Here is a 15530-nt window from a genome sequence, read left to right as displayed (position 1 = left end):
CTAGGAAAAATTGACCAACATAACAATAAAAAACTTCATAGTGTACTGGATAGTATAAAATGTGGTGGAATTGATGGATTGATTAAACATTTATTTCCGAATGAGAGTGTACACGACAATCATCGGTTATTAGGTTCGAAGAATGAAACTTCGTTCATTGTTTTAGATTTTTTATTTTTAAAGGATTTGTGGAAGTATCAAACCTGCAACAAACATTTTTCGGTGTTATGAATTGCTGCAATTTGTAGAATCTTTACAAAAGTCGGAATCGTCTAAATTTATCATTGATTCAATTAGACATTATAAGGGCAGACGCAGTACAATGTCTACCACCACCAACAATGATAAGTCATACTAGCAACATTCAAAAGCTTTATTATAGACATTTACAAGACGGTATTAGGACAGATGCTGTGTCGGGTTGGTTGTTGTACGCGTCCTATTATTATGTGACAGGACAGTACAATGTTACATTCAGACTAACCGAGTATGTTTTGTCGAGATGTAAAAATGGTATGGTAAAAATAGGCTGTGATATCTATAAGGAAGAACAAATAAATAGCTATAGACAAAATGTACATTCCAAAATAACATTTAAGGATAGGATAAAACTAACAACTTTTGACAGTGTTTGTTATATAAAGCATTCATTTTTAATACCAGAAGAACCTTCAAGATCTAGTTCACATTTACAAGCCAACAAGAACTCTTCGGTCAGAAAACAACATGCTTTTAGTCAAACCAATAGTAAGAACAAAAACATACGGAGAGAGACGGTTTGATAGAGCGGCCGCCGTTTTATGGAATGACTTGCCAACAGAATTGCGAAACACTGAATCTGTGAATGCTTTCAAGAAAAACATAAAAACTTATTTATTCAGACAGGCTTTTCCACATAATTAATACTCGGACAGTTGTAGACTTTTATACGATCTGAGATTATATTTTTATGTATTATTGCATTTTTATTACCTTTACACTTTTTAATTTATTTATTTTTTAAGACATTTTTCATACCTATTTTTTCCTTTTTATTTCCTTTACTCTTTTTATTTTTGGACATAAAGCTATAAGTCATTTTTTTTAAACTGAAGCACTCCTGTTGATTTGCTTTTAATACTTTTTTTTCAAAATTAGCTAATATTGTTTAAATTTTTTTGATGAATAAGTTTTAATTTTCATATATTTAGTCGTATATTTTTTTTTACGGTTTCTATTTTTATTTGATTTTTAAATTTGTTTATATGTACTTGTTTTATTGTTTTTATGCATTGTAAAGCGCTTAGAGTAAATGTTTATTTAGATAAGCGCTATATAAGCACTGTAAATAATAATAATAATAATAATAACTACAGCTTGTGGTGAAAGAAGAAATCTTTTCTATTCCCCGAGTTTTTCTGTCGTGTTGTCTTAGGTTTTTATGTCATCATCATCATCTTGGTGATATTTCCAACAGACAACAGGCATGGAATGATTCATTTCTAACAGTTAAACACAAATATTTTGTTTCATCACCAGAAGTATCTGATTCACTGACAATACTTTTAGTTTGTTATGAGATAGCAGTCGAAAAGGACAAAGCCTACCAGTGATATGCTGAGACTCTGCAACCTAAATGAATAGTATCTTCTACAGTAGAAAGCAAGAAAATAATTTTTTTTTTCAGGTTTAACATAACATCTTAATATAACGATAATAAAGGAATTCACACTTTATTGTTTAGAAATTACTTAAAATTTAAGCATAATAAATATTTGAAAACTGTAATGTAATTTCAGCTATTAAGATCTCAAGGACAAAATCTCAGGACTCAGGACAGTTTTATCATTGAAGTAATAAAGTGTTCTAAGGCTTAATTGTGTACGGATTATTCATTTAGCATAATATAAAACACAATATTTAAATTTTATGCTACACATACATAATATTGACACTATTACGGAATAAAATGATTTGATATAATTGTCAATGAGACAACTATCAACACCAAACACAAAATGTATACGTAATCAACTATGTCACCGTACGACCTTTATCAATGATCATAATCAATGCCACAAATTAAAGCTATATAAAGCCCCAATCACGTAAATTTGAACGTAAAAAAAACAACGACATAAATTATATTCAAAACAATGGACGAAAAACATAAATGACTGAAAACAACCAACGCTGACCAATGAAGTTAAGAACAGGCACGTATAGAATGTAGCAGGTTTATACATATTTTCGATCGAGAGCTGAATACTCTCCATTACCTAGAACAGTCGTTTAACTGCAGAAAATAAGAAAAAAATGAGAAAAATGAGAAAAAAAAGGACTCGTCACAAAAAAAGCTTACGACACAAATTGCGATCTGAGTGTTCTCACAATCACTTAAATCCAGTTGAAAATACTAATAACAGCATAACGTTTCCTCAGAATAAAATGTCAAGTTATGCACATCAAATGGATTAAGTCCAAACGTAATCTTGCAAAAACATGACCCTTGCATTGCCACAGTTAGAATATCGAAATGATGTTTGAACTTCAGTGCTCATAAATCTATAACAGGAATACAGTTTCATTAATTTCAGTTTATTTTTCATCTTCATTTTTTAAAATAATTATTTTGGGGTAACTCCCAAAATGGGGAGACCAAAAAAAACAACAAATTCCTGATTTTTTTTCTTCAAATTTGCCAGCAATTCATTTAATGTTTTGCAATTTGTATTTAATTTTTCTTTCTTTTCAATTTGTACCTTTTGAAATATTTGGCTTTCAAAAATACGTCAAAAGTTGGAGAGTTGCAAAGTCCTGAACGGAACATCTCATTCAGGAAGATTTCCTTCCGAATTGTAATAATTAATGGTCAAAATTGTGATGTCTCTTGTGTTGATTGGCCTACTTTTTTTCTCTTCTGCCTACAATGAAGAAAAAACATACTTGTTAATGTGCCGATTAAATGTAAATTCTATCATTTACATTGTGAGGACAAGATAAAAAAAGTGATGGTAGGTGGTCATCGTACGTTTAAAATTTCCCGAAGAAATGGGCTTAATGGTACATGTAGGTCTGTACTAATCTTTAACTCTTTTAATAACTACTGGTCAAATTATCATTGTTTTGTATCTTTTATTAAAAAAAAGAAATTAAAGTTGTGTTAAAGTCACAAACAATCTCTCATGTTGTTTCTTAAGGTAGTTCAGGGGTATAGAAAAAAAAGATAGAGTCTTCTTTCGGAACTCAAAATTTGTAGCATGGTTATTGCAAAAACAGGAACAAAAAATGGGGATCAACGGCCATCAAAGAGAGTGTTTTACCTTTGAAAATGAGTGCAAATAGGCTATATGGGTATAATGTGGCCTTTCTGGATAGTTGTCTCATTGGCAATCATACCACATCTTCTTTTAAATATATATGGAAAATGGACATGAAACCTCTTTGGTTGATTTTTTCAAGCAAACAAAATGACAGAAGTTGCTCATTTTTTTCATACTGAAAAGCTTGATGTCTCTAATTTATGAAATTGTAATACAATTTGGGGGTCACCTGTCATCCAAGAGAATTTTTCTCCGCTGTTGCCATGGTAACCAACCAATATAAATATCGGTTGGCATTACATTTTCTGACTAGTCTAATAGGATCTACATATCAGCCAACTGTGGTTACAGAGAATGAGTATTAATGTAACAAATGCAGAAATACGTAAATATGTAACAACCAGTACTGTTGTAGAAACCCTACAGTTTTACAATTCGTTTTACTAGTATCAGTATAGAAATGATACAAGGCAATTATCATTTAAGGGATATATATGTTTGGTGCATTGTTATCTTGTGTAAACAGGATCAGCATATACATGTACTTACCCTTCATGTAGAGAATTTCAGAGAGAATATGTTGATAAGGGTATTATTTCTGGTTATCTTGCTTGCTAACTGAACCGTGAAATAGTTGTTAGGTTCTAGGTAAGAGTAGACTAGTCCGACAGTCCAAAAGAGGGAAGTACACTTTACTTAGTAAAAACTAGAAAGCAAACTAACCAAAATTATTACGTTGAACTGCATACTCATTGAAATCGGCTGTAAAGCGTCCAAATGTATTGCACCAGAGGCATTCGACAATTCATGACTCTTTAGTGAAACTGGAGACCAAATTATTTTAAATCTCAAACCCTTACCAAACCTGAGTTATGCATAAAGAAGCCTATTTAAAACGTCTAAGTGCGAATAAATTAGAAAGCCCAATTACTAAATTCAAAGCCAGAAACGGAATGGGAGCTATGCATGCGGAAGACACATTCTTAAAACTAAAATAAAACATTTTTAAATGTATTAGTTTAATACCATTAAATTCAATGAGAACTATACCCGGAAGTTCGTAACATTATCGTAGTACTGGTAACTCGGTTTGTGATACCGATAAGTACTCATAGTCCTAAAGCCGAACTGTTGCAAAACCCCCGTTTTATAGGGCTTGTTATTGCTAATATTTTACTTTTTTTGGTCTCGCTACATTGAAGACCTGTTGGTGACCTTCTGTTGTTGTTTTTTATTTGGTCGGGTTGTTGTCTCTTTGACATATTCCCCATTTCCATTCTCAATTTTATTATTAAGATTTGAACATATTGTTTATTTTTGCCATGGTGTTGTTAGTAATTTTTAACAGTCTCATTGATTTTTTCTGCCATATCTTGTTTTTATTACAATTAGTCCCTTTTCATGTTGATTTTTTGGGTGTGTTTTTCAGTTTATAACACACCATAAACCAAAGTTATAATCAATAGGTTTAGACTATCAGAAAAAAAAGTGTGGAAAACCTATCCAACGGACATACTGACAACATGTAACTGATATTCAATATTGATTGAAAGACTGACTTTTTGGGAAAATAAGGATTTTGTGTTATGCAATGTTTAACGGGAAATATTTTTGCTTTCTAAAAGACTCTTTTTCGAGAGAATCAAAAACTGTAAAAAGAGATACTAATCACTGAGGTTCGAAGAAGCCTGAACCCTGATGAATATATATTTCTTAGCTATGGAAAGCCATAATCTAACCCTATTTAACATCCTTAAGTTCATTAGTTCTCAAACTTCGTGAAATTATTTAATAACTCCTGTCAAATATGACGAATATGAAAAAAATATCAATTCAAGAGAAGCGGGCGGTGGGAAGTCGTCCTTTCTCTGACTTTTCTCTGAAATATGATAACATCATGTAATTATACCATCATGATTATAAACAATACTATCTAAGAAGGTTGTTCTGCATGTACATTTGAAAACAATTACTTGAATTTTTTGGGGTTCAATTTCCCTTTGATTAACGTCAATTCGTGTCGATAGATATCAAAAGAACATACATCTTCATAAGTCAAGATTTAACTAACAACGTAATGTCTATAAAAGAAAACCAATAGTCAACCCAACTGTTTACAATGTAGATCCGGTTATGTCAAAATCTGTAGGTAACATTCGGCGGAAGGGGACGGGATTGTGCTTACGACGACTGGGGCATATGCATCGTCATCTGTGAAATATACGTTTTTATAACGGTCTCGGAATGGCATCCGTAAAATTTACTTTTTCAGCTTCACCACTAGGAATTCTCGGATGTGTAGCTTCCATGAACGCAGCAAGCTTTTATCGGGGAATTATGTTATGATATGTGATAAAAGCCCTGGCATATCCTTGAGGGTATATCGTGTCAACTGGACAAATGTTTTAAATACGACAAATAACATTTCCTAACTGAAGGAAGGCGGGAGATGACAATTCATCCTTCCTCTAACATTTCTTTGAAATATGATAATATAATGAAATAACTTCAACATGATCATTAACAATCCTTTGAAAGAAATTTTGTCTTGTGGCCATCGAAATGATCCAACACTGACACACCGCGTCGTCATGGAATGACTAAAACTGGTTGTATTCAAGAAGTTCAAACACATCAAACGAATAGATAATAACTGTCACATTTTGGCTTCAAAAAGACACTTTCTTATGTAGAAAATGGTGGATTGAACCTGTTTGTATAGCTAGCTAAACATTTCACTTGTTTGACAGTCGCTTCAAATTCAATTATATTGACAAGAATACGTGAACAAAACAAACAGACTTAATCGAATTAGTGTCATCGTCAGTGTAAATCAAATGTTTGTGATTGATGCATGACTTCACTTTTTAGCATTTTATTTATCATTATTATTTAGTTTTAGGCGTGCTATGATTTTCTTATAATTGTTACTATATATATATTTGTGACACAACAGTAAAACGAAAAGATACGAATTGTTCATGTTTCCTGATTGTTAGTATGCATGTAAAGCGATGCATTGTCCTTTTATTCCATTAACAGTTTCAATCAATAAGTACATTTGAGCTACACTTATTTTTATTTAACAGCCAATATTTTGGTTACATCTTATTTTTTTTTGTTTTTAAATACGATTTTGTAATAACTGGAACATATTCTAAAATTATTAATTCAACACAGTACTTAAAGAGTGTCACTTACTGGTTACGTCCTGCACGTTTTAAAGTAGAATATAACAATCTATGTTTGTGTGTGAGAGGAAAAATTCAAAAACATTCAAAAACATAAAAATTACTTAACACATCGCATACGTGTAGTATAGATTCTTTTGATTTTTCGAGTTTTTGTTCTTACTTCAGGCCAGTAAAATATAGCGAACAATAAATCAGTTACATGTTCAAACATGCTATATCGTCAAATACAAAATAACAAAACGAACCTATGGTATTGATAATTGATAGGTTGGAAGGTGATGAACACGTTAAACAAACAAAAACAAAAATGTTGACTTTTTAAATAAAACAAAACCCGAAAATGTGTTTAAATCTTAAAATCTTGAGAGTTGTAAAACATCATGTTCATTAAGTTAGAAACAATGTTACCCTAAAACATCACGTACAGTATTATCGATTCATAGAGAAGTTATACGCTGGATGAATGTTTTTAAACTCGCTTTTTTGTAATAATAATATTTCACAATAGTAAAGTTTTCGATAAATATTTGATTCACGTTTCAAGACAAAAGATTAATGTGTTAAAGATATTGTTAAAGTGATGCCCTTAATTATTATCCAGAAAAAAGGGTTTCGATTTAACACTTGTCGAGACATTTTTATCAGATATTCCCAAAGGTAAATCATGTAAAACAACAACACTTCACTAACGAACGTATATTTCAATAATAGTTGGATGAATTTCAACTATGTTTTGGTTATAATTTCTTAGAATTATAAAACGATGACGTACTAAAACTTTAGCTAAAGACAGGTAAAGTATAATGAACACAGTACAAGCAGCTAAAACATCTGTTCAATGTCACGCAAATGTGTGATTAATAATACTATTCATACCAGGTAAACCTATGAAAATGTTGTAATTTGACAATAAAACTACTCCAAAATGACCCAAAATGTATTGTTGTGTTGTTTCTTTGTTTTTGCGTCGGTCGGTCTTCACAGATGCATTAACGAATGCAAAGGTAGGTGCCATAATCTTTAGTTAATTTTTGCTTCATATATTTTATTTATACTAAAGGACAATTTATCAAAATAATAACATGCAAAAAGTAAAATCACAAAAATACTGAACTCAGAGGAAAATCAAATCGGAAAGTCCATAATCACATGACAAAATCAAATGTCAAAACACATCAAAACAGTATGGACAAGAACTGTCATATTCCTGACTTGGTACAGGCATTTTCAAATGTAGAAAAATGGTGGAATAAACCTGGTTTTATAGCACTAAACCTCTTACTTTGTTGACAGTCTCATCAAATTCCTTTATATTTACAATGATGGGTGAACTAAACAGACTATAAATACAATAGTCAAAATATGGGTACAGCAGTCATCAAGGTGTAACAATTTTAAAAGGAACAATTTGACAGAACACAAAACACATCTATCTATAAAAACATTCATTGATTCGTAACAACTCCTACATATAAAATTATAGATATTCTAGACCTTCGAAATACCTTTACTTACCTGAATTCTACTGTGAAAAAAAATCTTGAACATGATCAGCAAAAAAATAAATTAGGTTCATATTATGTAACAATTATCCAAAATTGAAATAAATTGATTTTTTTCATGTCTCACCTATTGTTTTATCTTTTAGAAAAAGTCAAACCTGCCTTTTTCGTTACGTTAAAAGATAATCAAAATCTTTCTACCAACACAGTGGTGAGGTTTACACGCGTGAAGACCAACATTGGATATGGATACAATTCAAGAACCGGGATATTTGTAGCACCAAAGGATGGAGTATATGAATTGAATGCAAGTTTCATAACCGCCGGTGATAACTGGCTTAAATTACATTTGATCAAAGATGGTGAATTTATCGCCGGAGGACATGCTCCTAAAAGCCACGCGTCAACAGGGACTATAAATGTTATAATTAGACTACGAAAGGGGGATGAAGTATACCTGCGACATCCTACTAATTTCGGAATAATCTGTGGAGGTGATTACTCAATGTTTTCTGGACATATGTTGTAAATAAGTAGTGTTTGTTAAATCATAAAAATAATCATAGTACTTGATTCATGTTTTTGTATTTATAAACATGAATAAACCATATATAATAAAAGTATATTTGAACTAATTTGACTTTTTGTTATTGGTAATTAGACTGTACTACATCTCCTATCCTCTATATATTTAGAAGTTAAAATTACAACAGAAGGTTTTACACATCAAATGTGTGTAAAAACAGAACTGAGTTGCAATATTGGGGTTGATCAACAACATGCCCAATGACGTAGAGTTTAGAAAATATAGCTTATCGCATGACCTTCAACAATGATCTTAACTCATATCTCAACCCCATACAACCCATTGTCATGATGTAAAACATTTCTTACTAGTATATGTCGGCGCGGTTAATGTAAACAACATCAAACAAATATGATATACAGCAACACATAAAAACCATTGACTACTACCGTGTAGACACATATATAAGCGGATATACGAATAATTGATCACTTTATGGTAAAAGCATGAAACTTGGCACAATGAACGGTTAAGGGGTATAAACAAAATTGATATATAGATTCACGCAAAATCCAACGTAAAACCAAAATGGCCGCCAAATTAGAGATGGCTGACATAAGGTACAGGAATTACAACATCAAACCCTGATGAAGTCTTACAATATACGAGAGTTCAGAATTTGATGAATTACATGTAACACATGTCAATAATATTTTTCACCTGTATGAAATATACAATTGCTCAAAATGACGTCTAAATTCAAAATGGCACCGTAAAAATGTCAAAGTTTAAAGGTACTTATAAATAGTCACTATCAATATTGAATGAAAAATTAAAATTTTTGTGAAACTGTTCATGACAAAATGCATGAGATGTTTACATCGGTCTACAGTATATACAATTTAATCATGTTATTAAAATGGCGCCGTGGAAAATGTAAAAAAAAGTTGGGTAATACTGTTGTATAAATGGATACACAAATAACACAATGAATAAGCAATAACATTGAGAATGGAAATGGGGAATGTGTCAAAGAGACAACAACCCGTCTTTTTTTTATGGACACCAATACCAACGAATGTATTATTAATTATGTAAGAGATGACAAAAACTATCTTACAGTAATGAAATTGACAATACCGTACAAAATGGCGTCTCAGACTAGCAATACATTTTCAGTTTAGTTTATATTTACATGACTTCCAAAAATATATCGATGAAAAATATGCTTTAATAAAATTAACGGTATCAATTTTCTTGCACCAGATGCGCATTTCGACAATATATGTCTCTTCAGTAATGCTCGAGGCCAAAATATTTGAAATCCAAAGCTTATATAAAAGATGAAGAGCTATAATTCAAAAGGTCCAAAAAGGATAGCCAAATCCGTGAAAGGAATCAGAGCTTTGCCTGAGGGAGATACATTCCTTAATTTATAATAATATATAATATTTTGTAACAGCAAATTTTAATAACACAAAAAATCCGTATGTTCATGCCAGTACCGAAGTACTGGCTACTGGGCTGGTGATACCCTCGGGGACTAATAGTCCACCAGCAGAGGCATCAACCCAGTGATAGTAATAAAATTAACGGTATCAATTTTAAAGCTTACAAAGATACAAAACACGTATAATATTTGATTACAATCCCTTAAATTGACAATCATACCTCATCTCGCTATGTTTATTCCTTGTGTAAATAGAGTCCAGATGTCTGTGTACTGAATACAATTGTTCCTGTGGCTCATTTTGCAGGCACAAAAACATCATTATGATGTTAAGTCGAACGCCATCACTACCTTGCAAGGACAATAATGCGTTAGGCGACGGTCAATTCAATGGACAAAGTATTTCTCACAGCAACAGTACTATACCGTCAAGAGTATGTGTTATAGTGAATGAAAAAACATGAATCAACAAAAAAAACAACGGAAAAATGAATAAAATTAAGTTCTTAGCCACAAATTAAACACCAACAGACGACTTCTTGTATACCAGTTGCATATTACCGATTTATAAGATGGAAACTCCTAATTATGCTACTGGCTGTCAATGCTGTCGGTAAATTTGTTTTGTCATATTCCAGAAATCATGTCTTACTTGGCTGTTCATGGCTTTTAAAATACGACATCCCTGGAATGTGCCCTAATAGCTAGAGTGGCGAAACATACCAGTGGAACATTGGTAGTTAAAACATTCGGAACGCCTCCGCTTTCGTCTGTGAAACGGATATTCCAAAAGCGGCCTACAAGGCTCATTAGTGTAAAAGAACAGATTGTGAGTAGTAGTATATATACCGTCAATACGTATTTATGCCCGAAATGATAATGAATTGAAACCCAATATGTTGTGCTTTCAGTTCAAAAGTCGAATTTTTGGTTCAATAATATTTCATCGAGAAAAAGAAACGGATGACTATTATGTTTTTTTTTGTATATACAATGTATGTACATTATACTTTGTAATAAAAATTACAAAATTACAGCTGATAATCCTGCAAACAATTGGTTGTTTTGTCTTTATTAAACAATGAACTGAAAATGTTGAAATAAACTCAAGACACGATTAACAATTTGACAAATCTATAAAATTATAAATGAAAAAGGATTTAAAGTCTGATAAGTATATACAACTATGAAATAAGAAGTACAATCATTTTAATTCAAATATAACGATAAAATGTTAAATTCAATTATTTTTTTGAAAAGAATTATGTACTATTTTGTGGAAATTTCAAATAACCAGTAATATATTATTTGTTTCAATACAGATTTAACGATAAGTTGAAATATATTTCCTACAAGGTTATTTGCTTCGTTGCATGGTAATATAATGAAACGATGTCGTGAGTTGTAACATCTGTCTGTTTATAATATGACATGTATTTCATTGTATAAGTTTCATAGGAAAGAATATCTACACGTATATCCTTGCTAAAAAGCTGATTTTTGTTCAATAGTTCTTCTACATTAAAATATAACAGATACCGATTAATTTGGGCCTAGGGGGAGGTTCGGACTTCTTTTTATCTGGCGAAAATGTGGTTGATTATTTTGGGAATACTGAGGCATGACTGAAACGAACCCCCTCTTCGGCATTCAGTGCACCACCACCTTTAAAGAAGATATTTTGATCCTCCACTGTATGCATAAACAATAAGTGTAAATTCATCAGGAATATTTATCCGGCCAATACAATGCGCATGTCCCTTTACATGTATTTGTACGTGTACTATTATCTTCCTCATAACCAGATCTGGAACCAGAGGGTCGCAAATTTAACATAAGTATAGATTCAAAATGCAAAGTTAAATTGTTTGGCCCTTTTAAGTTGTGTTGCCCTATTAAATTGTGAGGCCCTAACCTTATTATAATTAATGCTAGTTAAATTTATAAAAATAAATTGGGCACGGGCACATATAAATTTGACTTTCTAATAATTAAAATCTGATATTTAAAATGAGTGTTCAGTTGCTTTAACACATGCTTCATTATAAATCAATTATTTTCTGTTTTGAATTGTTTAGACCCAAATCTATCTGGTTTAAAATATGCCATTTAAATATTAAAATAATCACCCAAAGTCTATTTAAAAAGATGGCCATATTGTTTATACTTAAAATTATATGGGTTTGACACTAAGTAACCTGGTTTGAAATTCCTTTAGTCTTGTGTCATGTCAAATTTTATTGAATTCGATCGAAATTCTCTACCATCCTTCGATATTTTTATTCACATATACTATCCATAGGTGTCAGAGGCTTCAAATAATTAAAAGAGGAAAGAACTTAATGATTGAATCATGCATTTAAAGGTACAGTAATTGTTCTAGTTTAAAAAAAAAGTACAAACGAGGGACGGAAGATACCAGATGGACAGTTAAACTCCTAAATCGGAAATGAACTGACAATAAAATGGCTAAAAATTAAAAAGACAAACAGACAAACAATAGTACACATGACACAACAAAGAAAACTAAAGAACAAACAACACGAATCCCACCAAAAATTAGGGATGATCTCAGGTGCTCCGAAAGGGTAAGCAGATCCTGCGCCACATGTGAAAGCTATCGTGTTGCATAAGAGATAATAAATCTGGTAAATAATCTAATTCAGTAGGTCACATTTATGAATAGTAGGGGATTGTAGTTACGACGTAAGTAACATATCCGATATCATTGTGAAACGGTTATTTCATAACAGTCAACTAACTCGTGATGGCGTCCGTAAAATTTCAAAGAGATGATTTCAACTTCACAATTTAGAACTTGTAATTTAATAGCTTTCGTGTGAGCAACAACCCTTTGTCGAGAAAATCATGATAGGATACGCAAGCACGAGAATCTCGTACCAATTTGGAGATATGCACTACATGAGGGGGTCGGACTGACAACAGGTTATGGTTGATCCAAATCCTTCTTTTTCTCCGTAAATCGCAGCTGTGCTGTCTCCTTTATTTCGCATTTCCAATTTTTACAAACTACATCCCAAATTCCATATTTTTGTAACCGCTTTATCCGCCCATGTCCAAAGATTAATTTTTGAAATATTAGTAATTTTTTTAAGTAAGACAAGTTTTTGCTAAGGCCTTCTACCACTACTCTTGCTTCAATAATTATCCACCATTTATACAGCTACATGTAGAACTAGTCGCACTTAGTAAACTTTTATTCCTCCGCTCTTTCTTAGATATTTCATGTATCTATGTCCAAAGTTCTGAAAGCTTACAAATTTAACTAAATATTGATATCGCTGTTTTCAGTCATGGTCTCAACATCAGTGATCTGATTACATGCGACTCCCTGGTGCTACTGAATATGATATTACAATTACTACCACCTGCATATAAATGATATGCGCATTTCAATTGCAAGACAAATAGTCCTATCCCTATTCGTCCAGCAAGGCGGACACATAGCCACTCCATTAAATAAAATATTAAAGAGAATACATTTGGAATGTAATTGAAGTAAATAGTGTGTGCGTGTATTTCGTATTACGTCTTACCGAGAATACATGTACATGTGTTACATCTTAAAAGAAGGGGGGGGGGGGGGGGGGGGGGCAATAGAGGATCTGTTAACATGTTACCAACACATCGATTTTGGCAAAAACAGTTAACAAACATTCTGATTTTTTTTTTCGGGAATGCGTTTGTTTGCATTGTATCACTGTCGCGTAATTTGTCATTTCTGTTATATTCTTTTAGCTTTGCCATATAAGCGTGAGATTTGACTGGCCATACATCAGGTTTAATCCACCATTCTATCTAATAATGTCCTGTACCAAGTCAGGAATATGGAATTGTTATTAAATAGTCCGTGTTTATGGATGTTAGCGTTTGTTGTGTTATAGTTCAGTGTTAATGTTGTTTTCTTTTATAGTAAATGTGTTTTTCTCGGTTTTAGTTTGTAACCCGTAACCCTCAATCGATTCATAACTTTTGAACAGCGATATACTACTGTTGCCTTAATTTCTCAGTGTCATCAACAATGTTTCACTCTGGAATAACAATGACTGAGTGATAATGATAAACGAAACAAAAAACAGTGAAACTAGTACTCTATTGGATACATTCAAACTGCAATTCCATGTATTTTTTCAACATCATAGAATAAAAAAAATAGTGGCGAGTGTGTACTTATGGTAAAAAATGTATAGCCAATCTTTGGTCCCCATTTGGATAATTTGTTTCATAGGAGAAGCTCATATTGGTCATTTTTTTCAGGTGAGCTACAATCTCGTGTTACTAAGTCAAGAGCCTCCTCGGTTGTATTCTAATGTATTCAATGCGTTTCTATGGGTGGACAATGGTATTCTACTGCTGCCATTATTAATCAAAGTGTCATCAACAGTAATGAGTCACTCCGAAATATCAGTAACTAAGTGATTATGATTATCCAAAAACCAATAATACTAGTACTCTGTTGGATACGTTCAAACGGTCGTAACTACAATTCCATGTGTTTTTTGTAGACATCAACGAATTAAATTTAGCAGTGATTATTTTGTAAGGGTGAAATAAGTTTTATGGAAAATCGCTGATAGTCTCTGTTAGTTAAGCACACGTTTTCTAGCCACGTTCATGACGTTTCGGTTTAGAACTAATGCTGTTAAATTAGTATACTCCATTTAGGGAGGAAAAAGAAAACACACACATGATGTAAAACACTAGTTCAAGGCTAAAGAAAACCAAACTACCAAGTGCAGTTTCTTATCAGTAACAAATACTGATTTTGCTTCTAAGAAGTGGGAGAAGATAACAAACATGAACTTTTTTTTTAAATTTGTCAAAATCGACAAATATTGATCGACAATATACAAAATGGAAAACAAAACAAAACCCGTATTAAACATCAATAAGCAAAACATTACAGACAAAACAGAGGATGAAATGTTCTTTTATTCCAAATTTTAATTGAATTATACAGTAATGATAACACGTTGAGCTGCATTTCCTCATACAAGTGAAAATTTAACGTTAATCTTTATTTGCAAGACACTTACTACATTATGGACACAAATTACAAGTAACCGGACAAAATGTAGCTAATTCTGTACCACACGCTTCAATATCGCAATTGAGACGTGGGTCATCAATACAAGGTTCTGTTGTAGTTGTCATTGTTGTTGTAGCTGCAGTTGTTGTAGCTGTGGTTGTTGTTGCTGCTGAAAAGATACATGTTTCAGATTACAAATATGCCTTAGACTTGCACGTGTTCTAATTCATGAAGCCAGTGTTCATTTTTTGTCGTATGTTGGAGTGGTTTAAAATTGTTTCTTGTTTCCAATTTTTGGAATATATTGATTAGACCGTTTGTTTTCCCGTTTGATTGGTTAACACTGGTATTATTTGGGTGCCCTTTATATATTGCTGTTCGGTGTGAGCCAAGACGCCGTATTGAAGACCATACATTGACCTATATTAATTTTTCTTCATAAATTGTGACTCGATTGAGAGTTGTTCATGTTGTTACATTAGCACTCATACCACATTTTCCTGTAT

General features: G+C 32.2%; 1 protein-coding gene across 1 annotated transcript in view; it reads left to right on the top strand.

Moving 5' to 3' along the window:
• Positions 1-15530, top strand: part of LOC134689999 (alpha-amylase-like) — a 73311-nt gene that overhangs the window by 874 nt on the left and 56907 nt on the right. The window lies entirely within an intron of this gene.

The sequence above is a fragment of the Mytilus trossulus genome, chromosome 11 (genome assembly GCF_036588685.1).
Source record: "Mytilus trossulus isolate FHL-02 chromosome 11, PNRI_Mtr1.1.1.hap1, whole genome shotgun sequence".
In the NCBI taxonomy this organism is placed as follows: Eukaryota; Metazoa; Mollusca; class Bivalvia; order Mytilida; family Mytilidae; genus Mytilus; species Mytilus trossulus.
Note: the sequence above shows the minus strand (reverse complement) of the source record. Positions and strands in the feature narration are given on the sequence as shown.